Consider the following 15,259-nt stretch of genomic DNA (forward strand, 5'->3'; position numbering starts at 1 on the left):
CCTGGGAAAGCAGAGCCCAAGTCCCCCTAATATTGCCTTCAGGCTTCTGGCTTTCATTCCCTCCCAGAGCTTCCTCTCCATTCAGCACAGGGGCAGGATCCCTTCCTTTTGTGTCTTTTTCCCCCCAAGGGATCCTTTTCCGTGTTGAGATCCCACCCCACCCCACCCCCGCCCTTATTCCTCTTTGGACTCCATTACTTGTAGGAGACAAAAGGCAAAAGAAAGAACTGAATGCTTGAGACAAAGATCAGCACCGAGGACAGAGGTCCTACTATAGGCCTTTCAAGGTTTAGATTTCTGTGGTTTCTGAAATTCTGTTTTTCCCACATGAGAGAACTAGTGCGCCCTCCAGGAGGCCTCCAGATGGAGCTCCGTCTTCCCGCTCGCTTCTCTTCCCTACGCCCTTTTAAACTCACCATTTTTTTCCTTTACGTAGATCCTTCCCCAGGCTTCTGAAGGCACAAAAAGGGAAGCTCCGTAGGGGAGCCTCAGATTGAGCTCTGTTCCCGCACCTCCCCCCACTGTCCCCCGCATAGATTGAGCCTATCTTTGCTGTCTCTGCCGCCTCCGCATTCTCGCTGCCAGGCGCGCGAGGTGCTTGGTCCTGACTCGAGGACCCTCGCACCTGATGGTTGGGGTCGGGGAAGCGGTAGGTGCCATAGCAAAAACTCAGTGTGGATCTGCCCCTGCCGGGCCCTTCCCGGCCTCTCCCAGCACTGTATTTCCCAACTTTGTCCCTCCTTATCCATAGCCATCCTCAACTTTTGGTACACCTCCTCTTAAATACCCCCAATGGTGGAAGAGGGGTGACTATTTAAAATAAAACTCACTCTCTGTGTGTCTTTGTTTCCTCCTCCTGTGATTCATTTCCGCACTCCAAAATGGGCATGGGACACGGGGAGCAGGGGTTGAGTGGAACCCTTTCCAGCATATTCCCATACTTATGTACTCATAAGAAGAAAAGCTATGACCAACTTAGCATACAAAAAGCAGAGACATTACTTTGCCAACAAAGGTCCATCTAGTCAAAGCTATGGTTTTTCCAGTAGTCATGTATGGATGTGAGAGTTGGACTATAAAGAAACCTGAGCATGGAAGAATTGATGCTTTTGAACTGCTGTGTTGGAGAAGATTCTTGAGAGTCCCTTGGACTGCAAGGAGATCCAACCAGTCCAACCGAAAGGAGATCAGTCCTGAGTGTTCACTGGAAGGACCGATGCTGAAGCTGAAACTCCAATACTTTGGCCATCTGATGCAAAGAACTGACTCCTCGGGAAAAAACCCTGATGCTGGGAAAGATTGAAGGCTGGAGGAGAAGGGGATGACAGAGGATGAGTTGGTTGGATGGCATCACCGACTCAATGGGCATGAGTTTGAGGAAGCTCTGGAGTTGGTGATGGACAGGGAGGCCTGGCGTGCTGCAGTCCATGGGGTCGCAAAGAGTCAGACACAACTGAGTTACTGAACTGAACTGAACTGAAACTACTTGCCCCCAGTATCACCCAAAATAGACTTTGGGTAAGGAAGCTGTGACCAGAAAGCAGACTCTGATCCATTTAAGGATTCGGCCCTCAGTCCCCAGCCATCCTGGTGCCAGGGTTACCCCAGGAAGCTTCAGTCAGAACACAAACTTACAGTGTTCCTGGACCATTGCTTCCCCCATGCCCTCGTCCCTCCCCTTCCCTGCCCCGCATTCCTTGACCAGAAGCTTTTCCTCCTCTGCCAAGAGGAATCTCGACTCAGAGGATACAAGAGACAGGAAAAAAGAGATTTGGGCCCAGGTAGACTCCCTCTAGTGACACTGTTGCAGTAAAGGGCACTCCTTCCAGGGCCTGAAAGTGGGCTCTGGTTCTAACACTCAGAAATGAGTTGTCCGAGGAGACACACTTGCTGACAAAGCAAGAGGTTTTATTGGAAAGGGCGCTGGGGTGGAGAGCAGTAGGGTAAGGGAACCCAGGAGAACTGCTCTGCCAGTTCTGGCTGGCAGTCTCAGGTTTTATGGTGATGGGATTAGTTTCCGGGTTGTCTTTAACCAATCATTCTGACTGAGAGTCCTTCCTGGTGGTGCAAGCCTTGTTCAACCAAGATGGATGCCAGAGAGGATTCTGGGAGGTGGTTGGACATGTGGTGTCTCCTTTTGATCTTTCCCAAACTCTTTCAGTTGTTGGTGGCTTATTAGTTCCATGTTCCTTACCAGGACCTCCTGTCCTAAAACAACATGCAAATGGTTACTATGGTGCCTGGCCAGGATGGGCAGTTTCAGTCAGTGTCCTTCCCCTAAAACACCAAAAGAGTTCAGGTTCCTGATCCTCCTTCCCATTCAAACTGGGCAGCAGGAACCCTCATCCCCTGATCCTCCTGTCACCATGGATCTGGAATGTCTATTTTTCCACCTCAGCATTTCAAGAAGCCAGATGTACTATTTGGCTTTCTCCAATAATGGGCGAGGGGGCACTTCCCAGGTGGCCCTAGCAGTAAAGAACCCACCTACCAATGTAAGCTGACATGGGTGGCTTAAGAGAAGAGGGTTCGATCCCTCAGTAGGGAAGATCCCCTGCATGAAGGCATGGCAACCCACTCCTGTATTCTTGACTGGAGAATCCCAGAGGAGCTTGGCGAACTATAGTCTATAGGGATGCAAAGAATCAGACATGACTGAAGTAACTTAGCATACAATCATAAGGGAGAGGCCACTTAAAATTCCTGTCAGATTAGCCCTTTCCTTGTTCTAACCTCTCCTCAACCTGCTCCTCAGAACCTCCTCTCCTGGTATTCTTTTCCCCTGAAGCCCTTTCCTGCACCTAAATGGCCAGAAAGCTGGTATCAGGAAAGAGTGCTGGAAGTTGAAAATGGAACATTATCTTTCTTCTGTGTATGTTCACATTACAATTTTTTAATTTTAAATGCTTTGTTTTTACATTTCAGAAATACAGTACTTACATTTGCAGGGGAGGAAGAATATGGGTATTTATCCTCAGATTTCTCTTTTCGTTGTAGTGCTTTATTATTTGGCTAAATTAACATGTATCAAATAGAAAATATTTTCCATCAGCTACAAAAGAAAGAGCAGTTTTTAAAAACATGTTAATTATTCACAATCTTTAAGACATACTCTTTGGAGAGTAAAGTAACACAATAAAAATAAGATTTTCTACTAAATAGGAAATTCTTCATAACTTGGTCATGTTTATCATTTAAAGAATGATTCTGAGATGGGTCTATGTGTTAGGTGTGACCTTGGGCAGCCTGTATGTTGATGTTCAGGGCTATGTTCCTGCGTTGCTGGGGAATTTGCGTGGTATGTCTTGCTCTAAAACTTATTGGCTCTTGGGTGGTGGTTGGTTTCAGTGTAGGTATGAAGGCTTTTGGACAGTCACTTATTACTTAAAGTTCCATGTAGTCAGGAGTTTTCTGGGGTTCTCAGGTTTTGGGCTTAAGTCTCCTGCCTCTGGATTTCAGTTTTATTCTTCCTGTAGTCTCAGGACTTCTCCAACTATACAGCCCTTTTCTTCTTTTCCTTTGTGCTTGGTCTGGTTTCTCTTGCTCACGGGGCAGCCCAGGCAGAGGCCTTGGCCTGGCTCTTCAGACCTGAGCTCCTGGTGCCTAATGTCTGTACGGAGTCCTCAGCTTGGTGCTGTGTGCAGAGGCCTGAGCTCATTACTGGGCATTCCATTGCTCTCCAAAGAGAAGAAATCAAGTTCCACGCACCAGAACACTGATGCAAGCTTCCCTAACCAGGAAACCTTGACAAGCCAATCGTCTAACCCAACCCACTGGATAAATCCTCCACAATAAAAAGGAACCACAGACCTCCAGAATACAGAAAGCCCACTCCAGATACAGCAATCTAAACAAGATGAAAAGGCAAAGAAATACCCAACAGGTAAAGGAACATGAAAAATGCCCACCAAGTCAAACAAAAGAGGAGAAGATAGGGAATCTACCTGAAAAAGAATTTAGAATAATGATAATAAAAATGATCCAAAATCTTGAAAACAAAATGGAGTTACAGATAAATAGCCTGGAGACAAAGATTGAAAAGATACAAGAAATGTTTAATAAAGACCTAGAAGAAATAAAAAAGAGTCAATTAAAAATGAATAATGCAATAAATGAGATCAAAAACACTCTGGAGGGAACCAAGAGTAGAATAATGGAGACAGAAGATAGGATAAGTGAGGTAGAAGATAAAATGGTGGAAATAAATGAAACAGTGAGGAAAAAAGAAAAAAGGATCAAAAGAAATGAGGACAACCTCAGGGACCTCTGGGACACTGTGAAACGCCCCAACATTCGAATCACTGGAGTTCCAGAAGAAGAAGACAAAAAGAAAGGGCATGAGAAAATACTCGAGGAGATAATAGCTGAAAACTTCCCTAAAATGGGGAAGGAAATAGCCACCCAAGTCCAAGAAACCCAGAGAGTCCCAAACAGGATAAACCCAAGGCGAAACACCCCAAGACACATATTAATCAAATTAACAAAGATCAAACACAAAGAACAAATATTAAAAGCAGCAAGGGAAAAACAACAAATAACACACAAAGGGATTCCCATAAGGATAACAGCTGATCTATCAATAGAAACCCTCCAGGCCAGAAGGGAATGGCAGGACGTACTGAAAGGAATGAAAGAGAATAACCTACAACCTAGATTACTGTATCCAGCAAGGATCTCATTCAGATATGAAGGAGAATTTAAAAGCTTTACAGATAAGCAAAAGCTGAGAGAATTCAGCACCACCAAACCAGCACTTCAACAAATGCTAAAGGATCTTCTCTAGACAGGAAATGCAGAAAGGTTGTATAAACGTGAACCCAAAACAACAAAGTAAATGGCAACGGGACCACACCTATCAATAATTACCCTAAATGTAAATGGGTTGAATGCCCCAACCAAAAGACAAAGATTGGCTGAATAGATACAAAAATAAGACCCCTATGTATGCTGTCTACAAGAGACCCACCTCAAAACAAGAGACACATACAGACTAAAAGTGAAGGGCTGGAAAAAGATATTTCATGCAAACGGAGACCAAAAGAAAGCAGGAGTCGCAATACTCATATCAGATAAAATAGACTTTCAAATAAAGGATGTGAAAAGAGACAAAGAAGGACACTACATAATGATCAAAGGATCAATCAAAGAAGAAGATATAACAATTATAAATATATATGCACCCAATGTAGGAGCACCGCAATATGTATGGCAAACACTAACGAGTATGAAAGAGGAAATTAATAGTAACACAATAATAGTGGGAGACTTTAATACCCCACTCACAACTATGGATAGATCAACTAAACAGAAAATTAACAAGGAAACACAAACCTTAAATGACACAATGGACCAGCTAGACCTAATTGATATCTATAGGACATTTCACCCCAAAACAATCAACTTCAACTTTTTCTCAAGTGCACGCGGAACCTTCTCCAGAACAGATCACATCCTGGGCCATAAATCTGGTCTTGGAAAATTCAAAAAAATTGAAATCATTCCAGTCATCTTTTCTGACCACAGTGCAGTAAGAATAGATCTCAATTACAGGAAAAAAATTGTTAAAACTTCAAACATATGGAGGCTAAATAACACGCTTCTGAATAACCAACAAATCATAGAAGAAATCAAAAAAGAAATCAAAATATGTATAGAAATGAATGAAAATGAAAACACAACAACCCAAAACCTATGGGACACTGTAAAAGCAGTGCTAAGGGGAAGGTTCATAGAATTACAGGCTTACATCAAGAAACAAGAAAAAAACCAAATAAATAACCTAACTCTACACCTAAAGCAATTAGAGAAGGAAGAAATGAAGAACCCCAGGGTTAGCAGAAGGAAAGAAATCTTAAAAATCAGGGCAGAAATAAATGCAAAAGAAACTAAAGAGACCATAGCGAAAATCAACAAAGCTAAAAGCTGGTTTTTTGAAAAAATAAACAAAAATGACAAACCATTAGCAAGACTCATTAAGAAACAAAGAGAGAAGAACCAAATTAACAAAATTAGAAATGAAAATGGAGAGATCACAACAAACAACACTGAAATACAAAGGATCATAAGAGACTACTACCAGCAGCTCTATGCCAATAAAATGGAAAACTTGGATGAAATGGACAAATTCTTAGAAAAGTAAAACTTTCCAAAACTGAACCAGGAAGAAATAGAAGATCTTAACAGACCCATCACAAGCAAGGAAATCGAAACTGTAATCAAAAATCTTCCAGCAAACAAAAGCCCAGGGCCAGATGGCTTCACAGCTGAATTCTACCAAAAATTTAGAGAAGAGCTAACACCTATCTTACTCAAACTCTTCCAGAAAGTTGCAGATGAAGGTAAGCTTACAAACTCATTCTATGAGGCCACCACCACCCTAATTTCAAAACCAGACAAAGATGCCACAAAAAAAGAAAATTACAGGCCAATATCACTGATGAACATAGATGCAAAAATCCTTAACAAAATTCTAGCAAACAGAATCCAACAACATATTAAAAAAATCATACACCATGACCAAGTGGGCTTTATCCCAGGAATGCAAGGATTCTTTAATATCCACAAATCAATCAATGTAATACACCACATTAACAAATTGAAAGATAAAAACCATATGATTATCTCAATAGATGCAGAGAAAGCCTTTGACAAAATTCAACACTCATTTATGATTAAAACTCTCCAAAAAGCAGGAATAGAAGGAACATACCTCAACATAATAAAAGCTATATATGACAAACCCACAGCAAGTATCACCCTCAATGGTGAAAAGTTGAAAGCATTTCCCCTGAAATCAGGAACAAGACAAGGGTGCCCACTCTCACCACTACTATTCAACATAGTGTTGGAAGTTTTGGCCACAGCAATCAGAGCAGAAAAAGAAGTAAAAGGAATCCAGATAGGAAAAGAAGAAGTGAAACTCTCACTGTTTGCAGATGACATGATCCTCTACATAGAAAACCCTAAAGATTCTACCAGAAAATTACTAGAGCTAATCAATGAATATAGTAAAGTTGCAGGATATAAAATTAACACACAGAAATCCCTTGCATTCCTATATACTAACAATGAAAAAACAGAAAGAGAAATTAAGGAAACAATACCATTCACCATTGCAACAAAAAGAATAAAATACTTAGGAGTATATCTACCTAAAGAAACAGAAGACCTATACATAGAAAACTATAAAACACTGATGAAAGAAATCAAAGAGGACACAAACAGATGGAGAAACATACCGTGTTCATGGATTGGAAGAATCAATATTGTCAAAATGGCTATTCTACCCAAAGCAGTTTATAGATTCAATGCAATCCCTATCAAGCTACCAATGGTATTTTTCACAGAACTAGACCAAATAATTTCACAATTTGTATGGAAATACAAAAAACCTCGAATAGCCAAAGTAATCTTGAGAAAGAAGAATGGAGCTGGAGGAATCAACCTGCCTGACTTCAGGCTCTACTACAAAGCCACAGTGATCAAGACAGTATGGTACTGGCACAAAGACAGAAATATAGATCAATGGAACAGAATAGAAAGCCCAGAGATAAATCCACGAACCTATGGACACCTTATCTTTGACAAAGGAGGCAAGGATATACAATGGAAAAAAGACAACCTCTTTAACAAGTGGGGCTGGGAAAACTGGTCAACCACTTGTAAAAGAATGAAACTAGAACACTTTCTAACACCATACACAAAAATAAACTCAAAATGGATTAAAGATCTAAATGTAAGACCAGAGACTATAAAACTCCTAGAGGAGAACATAGGCAAAACACTCTCCGACATAAATCACAGCAAGATCCTCTATGACACACCTCCCAGAATATTGGAAATAAAAGCAAAACTAAACAAATGGGACCTAATGAAACTTAAAAGCTTCTGCACTACAAAGGAAACTATAAGTAAGGTGAAAAGACAGCCCTCAGATTGGGAGAAAATAATAGCAAATGAAGAAACAAAGGATTAATCTCAAAAATATACAAGCAACTCCTGAAGCTCAATTCCAGAAAAATAAATGACCCAATCAAAAAATGGGCCAAAGAACTAAACAGACATTTCTCCAAAGAAGACATACAGATGGCTAACAAACACATGAAAAGATGCTCAACATCTCTCATTATCAGAGAAATGCAAATCAAAACCACAATGAGGCACCATTACACGCCAGTCAGGATGGCTGCTATCCAAAAGTCTACAAGCAATAAATGCTGGAGAGGGTGTAGAGAAAACGGAACCCTCTTACACTGTTGGTGGGAATGCAAACTAGTACAGCCCCTATGGAAAACAGTGTGGAGATTTCTTAAAAAACTGGAAATAGAACTGCCATATGACCCAGCAATCCCACTTCTGGGCATACACATTGAGGAAACCAGATCTGAAAGAGACACGTGCACCCCAATGTTCATCGCAGCACTGTTTATAATAGCCAGGACATGGAAGCAACCTAGATGCCCATCAGCAGATGAATGGATAAGGAAGCTGTGGTACATATACACCATGGAATATTACTCAGCCATTAAAAAGAATTCATTTGAACCAGTCCTAATGAGATGGATGAAGCTGGAGCCCCTTATACAGAGTGAAGTAAGCCAGAAAGATAAAGACCATTACAGCATACTAACACATATATATGGAATTTAGAAAGATGGTAACGATAACCCTATATGCAAAACAGAAAAAGAGACACAGAAATACAGAACAGACTTTTGAACTCTGTGGGAGAATGTGAGGGTGCGATATTTCAAAAGAACAGCATGTATACTATCTATGGTGAAACAGATCACCAGCCCAGGTGGGATGCATGAGACAAGTGCTCTGGCCTGGTGCACTGGGAAGACCCAGAGGAATCGGGTGGAGAGGGAGGTGGGAGCGGGGATCGGGATGGGGAATACGTGTAAATCCATGGCTGATTCATATCAATGTATGACAAAACCCACTGAAATGTTGTGAAGTAATTAGCCTCCAACTAATAAAAAAAAAAGACAAAAAAAGAATAATTCTGGTGATACTTCTCAAATAGTTTTTAAAAATCAGGTGAATTAGTTTGAAATTTTTAAACCTAACTTTTTCTAAAAGAAATCCACATTTTAGAGGTTCAGCAAATTAACCCATGTAGAGCCTAGTAAATGTCTTATTTTTGTTTGTTTTAGAAAAATGATCTCTCTCTTCCACTTTGAGGAGTTTTAATCTTTATAAATGTGAGTTAGTTCAGTTGTGTCTTGTCAGAGGGATGCAGCCTGCTAGGCCTCTCACCTCTGGCCTCTTTACCTCCAGGAAACCCAGAAGAAGTCTAGCCTTGCAGAAGGGTTGCTGCCTGCCAGTCCATCCCCACCTAGGTGGCTCTTCAGCCAGACTTCCAAAGAACTCTCACCCACTAACCATATTAATTAACTTAGATCAGGTGCTCTCAAGAAGGGAAGTCTGTGGACTACCTGAAATTCTGTGCAAATTTGTACAAGTCTGGGCTAGTGGGGCACATGCACTTTTGTGGGAAGATGGTTTGTACCTTAGGAACCTGAGAAAGCCTATACATTAGCAGGGCAACATGATGGGGAAAATGAAGCTATGAAGTAGAGACAAGACAAAGGAGGAGAAGGAGATATGAGGGGGAGGGAGAAGAGACTGAGTCCAAAGCTGAGCCAAGTTAATAGTAAAACACTATAGTGCTCAGGTCCTGGCTCCCAGAGTTCCATTCAAAACTGGCTGTCAATTCTCAGATCCCCTTAGGATCCTAGTCTTCTCTCACTTCAGTTCAGTCGCTCAATCATGTCCAATTCTTTGCGACCCCATGGAACTGCAGCACGCCAGGCTTCCCTGTCCATCACCAACTCCCAGAGCTTCCTCAAACTCATGTCCATCAAGTCGGTGATGCCACCCAACCATCTTATCCTCTGTCGTCCCCTTCTCTTCCTGCCTTCAATCTTTCCCAGCATCAGGGTCTTTGCCAATGAGTCAGTTCTTCGCATCAGGTGGCCAAAGTATTGGAGTTTCAGCTTCAGCACCAGTCCTTCCAGTGAACATTCAGGGTTGATTTCCTTTAGGATTGATTGGTTTGATCTTGCAAGTCCAAGGGGCTCCCAAGAGTCTTCTCCAACACCAGAGTTCAAAACCATCAATTTTTCAGCATTCAGCTTTCTTTACAGTCCAACTCTCACATCCATACATGACTACTGGGAAAAAAAAAACATAGCCTTGACTAGATGGATCTTTGTTGGCAGAGTAATGTCTCTACTTTTTGTAATCTGTCTAGGTTGGTCATAGTTTATCTTCCAAGGAGCATCTTTTAATTTCATGGCTGCAGTCACCATCTGCAGTCATTCTGGAGCCCAAGAAAATAAAGTCTGTCAGTGTTTCCATTGTTTTCCCATATATTTGCCATGAAGTGATGGGACCGGATGCCATGATGTTTATTTTTTGAATGTTGAGTTTTAAGACAACTTTTTCACTCTCGTCTTTCACTTTCATCAAGAGGCTCTTTAGTTCCTCTTTACTTTCTGCCATGAGGGTGGTGTCATCTGCATATTTAAGGTTATTGATATTTCTCCTGGAAATCTTGATTCCAGCTTGTCCTTCATCCAGCCCAGCAGTTTGTATGATGTACCCTGCATATAAGTTAAATAATCAGGATGACAATATACAACCTTGATGTACTCCTTTCCCAATTTGGAACCAGTATGTTGTTCCATGCCCAGTTCTAACTGTTGCTTCTTGACCTCCGTACTTCTCAGGAGGCAGATCAGGTGGTCTGGTATTCCCATCTCTTTAAGAATGTTCCACAGTTTGTTGTGATCCACATAGTCAAAGGTTTTGGCAGAGTCAATAAAGCAGAAGTAGATGTTTTTCTGGAACTCTCTTGCTTTTTCAGTAATCCAGTTCAGTGCAGTTCAGTCACTCAGTCATGTCCGACTCTTTGCAACCCCATGAACCACAGCACGCCAGGCCTCCCTGTCCATCACCAACTCCCGGAGTCCACCCAAACCCATGTCCATCGAGTCAGTGATACCATATCATCCTTTGTCATCCCCTTCTCATTCTGCCCTCTATATTTCCCAGCATCAGAGTCTTCTCAAATGAGTCAGCTCTTCACATCAGGTGGCCAAAGTATTGGAGTTTCAGCTTCAACATCAAGTCCTTCCAATGAACACCCAGGACTGATCTCCTTTCGGATAGACTGGTTGGATCTCCTTACAGTCCAAGGGACTCTCTCAAGAATCTTCTCCAACACCACAGTTCAAAAGCATCAATTCTTCAGTGCTCAGCTTTGCTTATAGTCCAACTCTCACATCCATACATGACCACTGGAAAAAACATAGCCTTGACTAGACGGACCTTTGTTGGCAAAGTAATGTCTCTGCTTTTTAATATGCTGCCTAGGTTGGTCATAACTTTCCTTCCAAGGCTTAAGTATCTTTTAATTTCGTGGCTGCAGTCACCATCTGGAGTGATTTTGGAGCCCAGAAAAATAAAGTCAGCCACTGTTTCTATGTTTCCCCATCTATTTGCCATGAAGTGATGGCAAATTAAGATGCCATGATCTTAATTTTCTGAACGTTGAGCTTTAAGTTAACTTTTTCACTCTCCTCTTTCACTTTCATCTGAATATCACATTCACGATACTCCAGTGGATGTTGGCAATTTGATCTCTGGTTCCTCTGCCTTTATAAATCCAGCTTGAACATCTGGAAGTTCATAGTTCACATACTTTTGAAGCCTGGCTTGGAGAATTTTGAGCATTACTTTGCTAGCATGTAAGATGAGTGCAATTGTGTGGTAGTTTGAGCATTCTTTGGCATTGCCTTTCTTTGGGATTGGAATGAAAACTGACCTTTTCCATTCCTGTGGCCACTGCTGAGTTTTCCAAATTTGCTGGCATATTGAGTGAAGCACTTTCACAGCATCATCTTTTAGGATTGCAAGCAGCTGTACAAGACTGAAGCAACTGAGCACAACTGAGCACATAAATGACATATAACACTATATTAGTTTCAGGTGTAAAACATGGTGATTCAATATTTGTATATATGGCAAAGTGATCACCACGATAAATCTAGTTCACATTCATACACTATTCTATAGTTTCAAAAACACCTGTGAATAGATGATATGGCTGGAAAAGCAGAATCCCCATCATATGAGACCTTTCAGAGAAAGGGCTTATGGAAAGGGTTGACTGCCAGGTCAATAGGAGCTCAGAGAAGGCAAAGGCCAGTTAGCCCAAAATAGTCAGAGGAAGCCTCATGGAAGTAAAAGACCTTGACCTAGGCCTCACAGGGTTGGCAGGATCTAGACGGAGGGTGGGAAGGAAAGAGACTAGTCTGATTGTATCCTGACCCCATGTCCTTACTGTTACCCTGGCCTGTTTTAAGTTTCCTTGCTGGGTCAGGCTCATTGTTCATAAATACTCTTTCTGGGTATTTATGTCTATTGACAGTCGCTATTGTCTGAAAGCAGGTTCAGTGAAAGCACTTTTTGACAAGCTCTGCACTACCCCCAAGGACTTTCTCACTTATTTCCAGGTTATAGAATCTGAATTGGTCAACCTTTCTGGATAGTTCTTGAAAGTGAAAGTGTTAGTTGCTCGGTCGTGTCCAACTCTTTGTGATCCCATGAACAGTAGTCTACCAGGCTCTTCTGTCCATGGAATCCTCCAGGCAAGAATATTGAAATGTGTAGTCATTTCATTCTCCAGGGAACCTTCTCAGCCCAGGAATCAACCCAGGTCTCAAGCACTGCAGACAGATTCTTTATGGTCTGAGCCTCCAGGGAAGCCCTTTTGTTCCTAGGCAATTGCTAAGTACTTAAATATGCATTCCCTTTGAGCCTGTAAATCCATTCTTGGGTATTCACCCTAGGGTGAACCCACAGGGGATAGGGCTCACTCTCAAGAAGATAGACCTGAAGAAGAGGCATAAGCAAGTCTTGCGTTTCCACTCCAGGTCCTTTGGGCAGGATACTCTAGGGTCCTAGGTATCTAGAACATAGTCTAGAAGGATAGAAGTGAAGGTTCCAGGTTGGTATATCTTCTTGCTCATTGGCTCTTCGCTACCTGGGGAAGACAGCATCCAGAGGACCAAACTGACTACTTCCTGGCAAATATCACCACCAAGACTCTGGAGTCAAACATGATTTTTTTTTCATCTTGAATCCTCTTCCCCAAATGAAATCCTAATATAATTATTTTTTTAAATATAAATATAATAATAGTTTGCACTTCTAAAGCACTTATCATATGCCAGGCACTATTCTCAGGACTGTACACATACTAACTCGTTTAACTGAAGTAATTCTGCCTTTGCTTTTTCCAACTATAAAAAGACATGAATTTGTTAAAAAACAAAACAAAACCACAAACCCCAAACTTCATCTCTTGTGCTAAAGCCAATGACACCAAACCTAGACTTAATATCTCACCTAATTGCAGTTTCAGCCTCTTCCCAGAAATGCAATCTTAAATCAACCAGCCTGGAATTTTCTGGTCAAGCAACAGTAAGGTAATGTCACATATGCCCTCTCCATCACCCTAAAAGAGAAGTAATCTGCTTCATAAAACCTTCGCTGCTCCCTTCCTCTGCTCATGCCAGACTCTATACAAATCCATGGACTGTAGCCCACCAGGGTCCTCTGTCCATGGGATTTTCTAGGCAAGAATACTATAGTGGGTTGTCATTTCCAACTGAGGGATCAAACCCACCTCTCTTGCATCTCCTGCATTGGCAGGAAGATTCTTTTTTATTTTATTTTATTATTGAAGGATAATTGTTGGTCCTTTAATGGACCGGAACCTGGTGGTCCAGAGTCGACGATAAGAAAGTAAGAGAGAGAAAGAGGTTGATATCCCCTGATTTATGCAGAAAGCCCTATTCTTAGGGCTCGCGCTGCTGCACGTAGGCACCCAGCGCCCTCTCCAGTGGGTGGAGGCGCAGTGCGCTTTCTCGAGAGGGTCTTAGAAGCCCAGGCAAGAAAGTGAGCTCAGCGGGCCTCCGCGCTCCAAGGAATTAGCCTGAAAGAGAGAGAGAAGGAAAGAAAGAAAGAATAGAAAGAAAGACATGGGGACCCAAGCTCTGATGGAGCAAAGGTGTTTTAATCAACATGGTGTGTACATATTTACTGTTTTACAAGGTGATTATTCTCAGCAAAGATAAAGATTAAAATTCCAGACTTAGAAAACGCAAGACATCCCTATCAAAGAGAGAGTTGCAGTCACCTTTTACCGTATGACTCATAAAAAGGAAGAGGGTACTTACCACCGTAATGAGAAATGCCTGGCTTCCTCAGCCCCGGGAAAGGCGTGCCTCTCCTCTTAATTAGGAATTAATAAGGGCCAGAGAGTTCCTGACAGATCCAAAACAGCACACAGGAAGCCTCTTGTTAAATGCTTCCTGACAGATAATTGCTGTACAGAATTTTGTTATTTTGTCAAACCTCAACATGAATCAGCCTAGGGTATGCATATGATCCCTCCCTCTTGAAGCTCCCTCCCATCTCCCTCCCCATCCCATCTCTTTAGGTTGATACAGAGCCCATTTTAGTTTCCTGAACCATACAGCAAATTCACATTGGCTATCTATTTTACGTATGGTAATGTAAGTTTCCATGTTACTCTTTCCATACATCTCACCCTCTCCTCCCCTCTCCCCATGTCCATAAGTCTATTCTCTATGTCTGTTTCTCCATTGCTGCCCTATAAATAAATTCTTCAGTACCATTTTTCTAGATTCCATATATATAGCAGGCAAATTCTTGACCACTGGGCCACCTGGGAAGCTCATCCCTTCCTCTTCCCTCCCAAAAAATTATCCTTATCTAAAAATAATCCTTTTATTTATTTATTTAAAAATTTATCTTTACTTTTTTAACACCAAAACCTTTTAGCAATATTTTTAATGTAGTTTTTCACTTTACTTAATACTGTTCTATATTTTTTTAAAAGTAACTGGAAAAACAAAACTCAGCTGAATAAATGTGAGGAACTAATTGTCTTTATACAACAATTCAAGAATAGGGCAGCAACCCCTCTAGCAGCTACCGGGGCACTGTCAGGGGTTGTATAAAATGGAAGTTTTCTATAGGCTGGCAAGTAGGGCAAGGGAGCTATTAGCATAATAAAAGAAAGGATTTGGGGCTATACCCCAACAGAAAAGTACTAAAATTAAAACTACATTAAAAATAATACTTCTGTCCCAGGCATCCCCCACTCAGCTCTTTTTTTTTTTTTTTTAAGAAACAACCCACTGCCAAACCAAGCCTATTC

The 15,259-nt window shown here is 41.6% G+C and overlaps 1 long non-coding RNA gene across 1 annotated transcript; it reads right to left on the reverse strand.

The window, feature by feature from the left end:
• Positions 1-1,928: 1,928 nt before the first annotated feature.
• On the reverse strand, positions 1,929-14,301 carry LOC133051940 (uncharacterized). The gene is made up of 3 exons (XR_009691944.1): positions 14,253-14,301; positions 2,941-3,052; positions 1,929-2,208 (listed from the first exon to the last, which is right to left on the reverse strand). It is a non-coding gene; the product is annotated as an uncharacterized LOC133051940 (long non-coding RNA).
• Between the last annotated feature and the right edge of the window lie 958 nt (positions 14,302-15,259).

This window comes from Dama dama, chromosome X (assembly GCF_033118175.1).
Source record: "Dama dama isolate Ldn47 chromosome X, ASM3311817v1, whole genome shotgun sequence".
NCBI lineage: Eukaryota > Metazoa > Chordata > Mammalia > Artiodactyla > Cervidae > Dama > Dama dama.